This window comes from Pygocentrus nattereri, chromosome 17 (assembly GCF_015220715.1).
Source record: "Pygocentrus nattereri isolate fPygNat1 chromosome 17, fPygNat1.pri, whole genome shotgun sequence".
In the NCBI taxonomy this organism is placed as follows: Eukaryota; Metazoa; Chordata; class Actinopteri; order Characiformes; family Serrasalmidae; genus Pygocentrus; species Pygocentrus nattereri.
This window is the reverse complement of record NC_051227.1, coordinates 30,905,642-30,913,466: the sequence shown is the minus strand read 5'-3', so window position 1 is coordinate 30,913,466 and position 7,825 is coordinate 30,905,642.

Sequence of the window (7,825 nt, the reverse complement as noted above, 5' to 3'; positions counted from 1 at the left end):
GGGGGTATATTAACAAGAAAATATGTCACACTAACCTTCTTCTATGTAACTTTGGTTTCACAAGAAGAGTGAGGAGAGAGAAGTCCATGCCATGATAAGGGGCTTTTGGGACCAATTTGCTGTAGCAGTATATGAAGCAATTAGAAAGCAGTCTATCGGTTTTCCTCTTGGTTTGGGCACACAAAATTTGGGTTTATATAACCTCTTTCCAGAGAACAGATAAAGATCAATATATGTACTCCACTGTAACCTTTCCTGACCTTTGTGAACCTCTTTAACCTTTGTGCCTGTTTGCTAAGATTTCTAAATTTATGGTGAATCTTTCTGTACACTGTAAAACTGTCAAGTTACTTCAGCTTCTAAAAAATCTTGAAAAAGATTTACAATTGAGCTGATCTTTGCACATATAAATGATTGTGACAACAATAATGTCAAGTAAATTTTTAAATCATGGGGAAGGTGTGAGGATGGTGGACCTAAACTTAACATTGCTAGTTTAAGTCTGGAAGAGGACATCCACAAGATGTATTCTACAATACCATGGTCTGTCTGTTGTGGGCCTTCAAATGAAGGCTATAAAGCACATAGAGGAAATCAAAGTATGTGAATTATGATGGGTATTTTAAGGTGCTCTCTAGCAACAATGTAAAAATAAGTGCATGGGATTTAAATCCTTGAATTATCTCAGCCCATGCCTTAAAACTTGTAGGTCAAGAAAATATATTATTTAAATTTTAATCAAAAACAGCCCAAGTTTGCTTTGATATCCTAATGGAGGAGATGACTGCTTTTAGAACAAAGTTAACAAAGTTAGAACAAAGTTAGGTTCTTGTTTTCAGTAATGCTTCTACTGTCCTTACAGTGACTTTTTTCAGCAATGTAAATTATAAATATAATATAGGGATAAATTAACCCCTTTTGATGGAATATATTTTAATATAATATGTATGCTTTAGGCGGCATGGTGGCACGGTGGGTAGCACTGTTGCCTCACAGCGAGGAGGGCCTGGGTTTGATTCCCAAGAAAAAACACTAAAAATCATAATAAACAGCTGTCCTGCTTGTGAATGAAAATCTGGTTTGCTTCAAGCCCTGTAAAGCATCCATCCATCCATTTTCTAAGCCACTTCTCCGTCAGGGTCGCGGGGGGGATGCTGGAGCCTATCCCAGCGGTCATCGGGCGGAAGGCAGGATACACCCTGGACAGGTCACCAGTCCATCGCAGGGCAAACAGACAGACACAGACAGTCACTCACAGTGAGTGGAGTTTGTATGTTCTCCCCGTGTCTGCGTGGGTTTCCTCCGGGTTCTCCCGTTTCCGAAGCGGCTTAGAAAGTGGATGGATGGATGGATAGATGTATGCTTTACAGGACTCGAAGCAAACCAGCTGTTTAGTATGATTTTTTTTGTTTTTTCTTGGGTTTAAATGCTTCTTTTGTTACGGCCTCTCATTCCTTCCCGTTCAACCCTCACTGCACACTAGCATCTGAACATAGTCACAACATTTTGGACACCAAGAGCCAACAGAGTTATGGTGAAAAATATTTCATTGGATTATATTACTTGAAAATATTTCTGTTCTGCCAGTGGTCTGGCAACTAGGCAACCTTCAGAAAGAGGCTATGGTTGAATCTAGCAGTGATTTTTATTTTTTATTATTTATTTATTTTTTCTTCAGACAGTTGATTTCAGTTCTTTTCTGCATGCATAGTGTTCTTCTGTTTTGTTAGCAATACAATTTCTGGGTCCTTCTAGGCAGGTATGGTTTGAAAACATGACACTGCAAGGTTATTGGGCACCCAGATCTGGCATTAGTATGAACCACTGCACTGAGAAAGGCTAGTTTGCTATGCCAATTTGGCAAGCACACATGTAATGGGAGTTCTACCCAAATGGAGCTCAAGCTTGTGACCTGCCTGGCTGTAACAGAATGCTCTATCAGCCACTGTAAAGAGCATGTTTGCTCCAAGCAGGTAACGTACCTCTCTGAGACAGAGCTGCTTATTGGCTTTGGTCCATCGTATAGAAAGCATCAAAGAGAAGCTGAAAACCACAGAAGTAATCCAGGTTGTGTATCTACATGTGTTTGAGTCTGTGTGTCGTTATCTGGTTTGTTATCATCTTGCCAAGGCAGACAGCTATCTGTACCATCATACAGCAGTCTGGAGCCTGGCACCTAGTACCCCAGTGCTGAATTCCCATACTACCCCCTGTCTTTCCTCTCCTCTTGGCACTCCAGCACATTCTGCATGCTTGCTCACTCCAGAACAGACACACAGACCCAATTTCAACACAATTTCCTGATTCCGTAATTATGTCAGAGACTTGTTTGTGTCATTTGGAGATTTGTTGCTATTGTCTGTGCTGTATGTGTTTATGCGTGATGAGGGCAGATGATAGCAAGCCTGCCTTGGTGGCTCTTTATCTCTATCTGAGCGATCAGGGAGTCATAAATGCGTTCACATATTCTCTCACACGCAAGCACTGGAAGAGCATTGCACACAAATCAGGCATGCAAAAACAGGCCTAGCAGCCCAAGTTTTAATGTAAAGTCCTACCACCTAAACTATTATTTAAGAAGTCACTTTGTTCAACACCTTACTGTAGCATTATAGAAACATGTACAGTCTATGTTGCATTGTTTAGCCATTGTCTGCAGGTTTAATCATTGTTTTTTTAGTATGCGGATGTTTTTCTTAAGTCAGTAAGAGGACAGTGATGGTATCTTGCCCATTAGCTGTAATTATGCTCATTAGGAGTGGTGAGCATTCACAGGAATGGGCTAGGGTGGGCTCTGAGCGATAGGAGGTGTTGCTGTCTCTCACATCATCGCCTCAAGGGCAGGTGGGAGGGGGTGCACAACTGCATCAGCTGAGCTGTCTGAGAACGCCCTTCCTGCCCCGGGCGATGACTATCTCTTTGCTTGTTTTGCTTCTTTTCTAGGCCTTGCCGCCAGCACTAACGTGAATGACAGACTCAAAACAAACACTCAGCTATGATAAAGACATGGCGTTTGCCCTCGTTCAAGCACCTTGAGTGATCTGACCCCACTGCCTGCTGTCCTAGTGCTTTGTCTGCTTAACGCCTCCACAAACATGCAACTTTCCACACTGTGAATGAAATATGTCCAAATGGAGGCATATACGCAGGCACCACTGCTGAAAGCATGATCAGTTGCTGCTCTTGTGAGCCCAAGCGTTGTCACAATTCCTCGAGACAGTCACTGGTGTCCAAACAAAACCAAGATAAAGGTCTTTTAACCTTTCCTTCGTCCCCCAGTCTGATTCCTGCAATGTTTCATAACTGACTCACCGCTTTATCTGTCTCCATTCACTGCATGCCACAGCAGGTGAAAATATTCACACATCTACACTATGTAATGCTGTGTAATACCTTCCTTATCTTGTGGAATCTCAGCTGGATGTGTTTTACTGACGGCTTATTGCCTGCTTGCATAAAAACATACTTTCAGGATATTAAATAGTAGTTATTTAAGGCACACTAAATTCTTAAAACTGAAATCAACTATAACTGTTCCACCCTCTGACAAGCATAATAGGCGTTGTTTGAGTGGGTTTGATGAAGAGGTTATCTTGTCCTGTCTTGCAATCCACTTTGCTATGGCTGAATTCACTGTCTGGTGTAAGGAAGCAGGTACCTGTCCTAGCAACAGCTTTACCTAAGCCAATGTGGATAATCTGCAGATCACCTGTAAAGACTCATTGGAGCCGTAACTGAGGGCCATAATCCTTAAGTTTACCTTCCTTCTACGGCTTAGGGCACTTGCTGTGCAGTACGTTGGCTTTGCTGGCTGCTGCTAAGGTCCCTAGCAAGATGTTTATTCTGGCCCTAGACCCGATTTGATGTTATATGAGCTTAGCCTGATCGAAGGGTTCTTATTATAATAATAATTAAAAAAAGGCTATTTTTTGACTGACTTTGGTAGAGGTGATACTATGCATCATGTTTCTTTTCTATTGAAACAGAATTTCAGGAAAACTTGCTGACGTCCAGTCCTCATAGTGGCAATATCTTCATTATATTATGCAACTGCATACGTAACTTTTAACATTTAACTCTGCTTATTTATGAAAATAAAAAGCTAGTATTATTATTCATCCACACCGCTGAAGCAAAATATAGATGTGACCAGTGTAAATTTGAAGTAGTATGAAGTCTCTGTCTTCATGGCAGCTTTAAACCAAACTCAGCAGGATAACAGATTGCATGTGCTGCAGACCTGGACCTGAGCTTCCTGGTAATGCTACAGTTGGACATAGCAGCTGACTTACCAGTCCAATCTGATTTAGGTTTATTTGCCCAATGGATCTGGCTAATTAGCATTACAGAGCATTAGCAGAGTGTGCAAAATGACAAACAAGTTTGCCTTGTGTGCATCCTGGTTTTGTCCCTTCTGCCTGCACAGTCAGTCACCAGTGCCCTGATCTCCCATAAGCTGTATTTGTCAAACTAAACACTTGATCTGTGCGGGGGTATCAGCTGGAGGTGAGGTCTCAGGAGATAAGAGCCATGGGTTTAGGACAGATGCACTAGGCTGAGGCTTTGTGGTCGCTTTTTCAGGACTAATCCTAAGATCTTCCGTCTTATCATGCAGGACTGCAAGATTTTCCCAAAATATTTGGAGTGGCTAAGGTGATTCCAGGGCAGTCCTTGATACCAATGCAGTTCCAGAAGGAAAAGTGTATGGAGGCCATAAACCCTCTCATGTACTGCAGTGACAGAATTTAGCCAGTAGAGGGGATTGTCTCATACAACATTCAAGCTATACAAGCAGACAACTCCTGTTTTATTGGAATGAGAGTATTAATACCACTAGTTCATCACTATCGTACATTTTCTTTTCTAAATTATAAAAGTTGATTTATTATTTTGGTAAAATACAAATAATTCCATATACATACTGGGAATGACTTTGTTTCATGTGAAGTAAGCATAAACCCTGCCTCAGGCTTAAACAAATTGTTTTTCCATTTCCTTAAATGAGTAATGCCTTTAAAGGCATGCTGGGGTGTGGGAGAGTCAAAAGACTGGAGTCGTGGCAAGGAATCCACTATTGTAAACACATTCGCTCCATTCAGTTAAGACCAACATGAAGAGGGAGTAGGCAGGGAGGACACATGCTTAGCTGTGAACCGATATTCCGAGGTGCATGTATGGCTAAGATGGGAATGTTTATAGACCCCCCCCCCCCCCAAAATATGTTAATTCTTGTTTTTATTGTTGGTTATCTGACAAAGACAAAACATTTTTTGCAGAGTTGCTGCTGATGAAGAATTCACTGTTTTGTCCGTGCTGCAATTATGCCTCTGTTCACGTTTAAGGAAGTAGCATCATATACTAAATTGTCTGTGTTCCTTCGTATTCCCACCATAAAAGCTGGAGATGCTGGTTTATGGTGGGGGTGTGAGTTAGCACTTCCGCCTGAAGCTGTACCAGCTGATTGGCCCTTTAAGTGAGGTAGAAAACAAAGAGGCGGGGAATATGACGTGAGAACCTCACAAAAGACTGAACATGATCTTTCTCTCATGGACATTTTAGTTGCCTGCCCCTTTCCAAAAGAAAACACACACACACGCAGCGAGTATCTGGCTTTGATAAATGCTAATGATGTGATGCAATATTGAAGTCATTTGCAGACTATGTATCTGCAGTCCTCATACCCTCCAACAAGAGTCTTTGTAATGGTGTCCTGTTTTTCACAAACAAGCACATATTTTACTGATGCATGGATTTGGATGAGGGTCAGCCTTATTCTGATTGCAGAGTTTTACTCTGATTGGCTAAATAGCCAATTATAGAAATAAGGCTAAAGCAGAGTTTTTTTTTTTTAAAGCCGCACTTGTTTGTTGGTCTGTGTTCCTCTGCCATCACAGCACATAGTACATCAACCTCTGAGGCCTTTATTTAATCCAGTGGATAAAAACTTAATCCTTCCACCATTTCCTTAGCAAACACTAATCCATGCTTCTCACACAATATAATTATTAATTTTTATTGCTGCTTTTATCCAAAGCCACTTAGTAACATGGGACCCCAATTTTCTACAGTTGGGTTTATGTTTTATTGGAGTCAACCAGATGTACCTCTTGATCAAGGGACACCGCCACAGTTAAGTGTCCCACCACTAAAGCTGGACTCCTGAGTTACCAGCTTGGCCCTCCCCCTCAAGCCCACCCTTTGGTTATCCCCCACCCAGCATAACTTCAAAAAGAACCTTTCTGCTGATGATGATTCAGAATCCTTGCATTAGTCAAGATTACTGCCTTTGTGGTCAAACCTAACCACACTTGTTTTGGTGTTCTGGCGCAGGTGGAAAAATAGAGGAAAAAGAGGGTTCTCTTTGCAGTGTCCCTTCTCTCTCAGTCACCTCTGTGTCACACCTAAATAGCGATGGCGTGGCATTCAGCACGAAAAGCCATCCGGTCGCCCCAGCGGATCTGGCCGCATGTGGATTGAATCAAAATTATCCACTAATTGACTATTTACTGGGCTCCAGAAATGCCGTAATGGACTTGATATTAAATCCCCTCTCAAGTATTTAAAGCATGTTTCTGAGTGCTCCTTCGAGGAGCTGGGCCCTGCTTTTACAAGGGGGAACGACTTAAGCTCCTGGGTCAGAGTGTGCCCAGCCAAGGCAGCTCTCAGACGGGATTTAGCGACGACAGTGGGAAGCAACGAGAGGAGGGCAGGATAGAGCAAAGAGAGATCTACTCCAATGAGTTCCAGATGCCCCCCTCTCCCCCTCAGCCAGCCCCAACTTCTCACAGATAGATACTGCAAGCTGTAGTGTTCTTTGCGGGGCTTAAACCTGACTTTTCTTTAATGGAGATAGACTGCTTTTTATGTGGAAAGTTAAATCGTATAAATCTTAAAGGTCTACGCCGTCTTTATATACACTGCAAAGCTTCTTTAGTTAAGAAAGAAAGAAAAAAAAAACAACCGGTTAAGTTTTGATCAGATGACAATGAGCAAAGGTTCTTTTTAAGTGATCTTAGATTTATCAGTGATGGGCTTAAGAATAGGAGAGTGCCTCAGATTTAAAAGCAGATTAATAGACCACATGACGCTTCCTGTAGTTGAACCCTCTTCACCATCTAGTGCTCTGGAACTCAACCACAGGCTGTTGCGGCCATCTGTCCTACAGTGGATAATCATTTCATGCTCTTTTATCAGAGTAATGTATCAACATTTTTATAAGATTCTTTCTTGGATTGTTTAGCTCCCACAAAAGCTTATTGGAGCAGTATAAGGAAACAGAACCTCTCTTCTTCTCTTTCCTCAGATCTGGTTGATTCCCTCTGCACTCAGATTCTGCTCTAGGATCAGCACTTTCGTACCTGCTCAGGGCAATAAAGAGTGAGCTCTGTTTTTATACTACACACTTTCTTTGCATACATCTAAGAAATAAACCAGCTTTGTTTATTTATTTATTTATTTATTGTTTGTTTTTTTGTTTAATAAACCAATTCTATGCCTTATTCTGTTACCACAGCAAACATTTTTACATAGAACAATAAAGACGTGTATAAAATCTGACTTGTTTGATGTGTTTGATATTTGTGTGTTGACATTTATCTATGATGGAAAGTTCACTTCACCTCAAGTTATTCTTTTGAGTATGAGTAACAAATATTTGAACTGTTAAACTGTTAGATTGTTCTTTGCTTGTTGAATAAAGAGCCACACTTTGGAAGCTGCTGTATCATGCTGTGGCAGTTAGCTGCTTCGTATTGGTGGTTGAGGAGAAGCCCTGTAAAACGCTTTGCATGTCTAGATAAGCACTATAAAAGTACCATGGTTTATT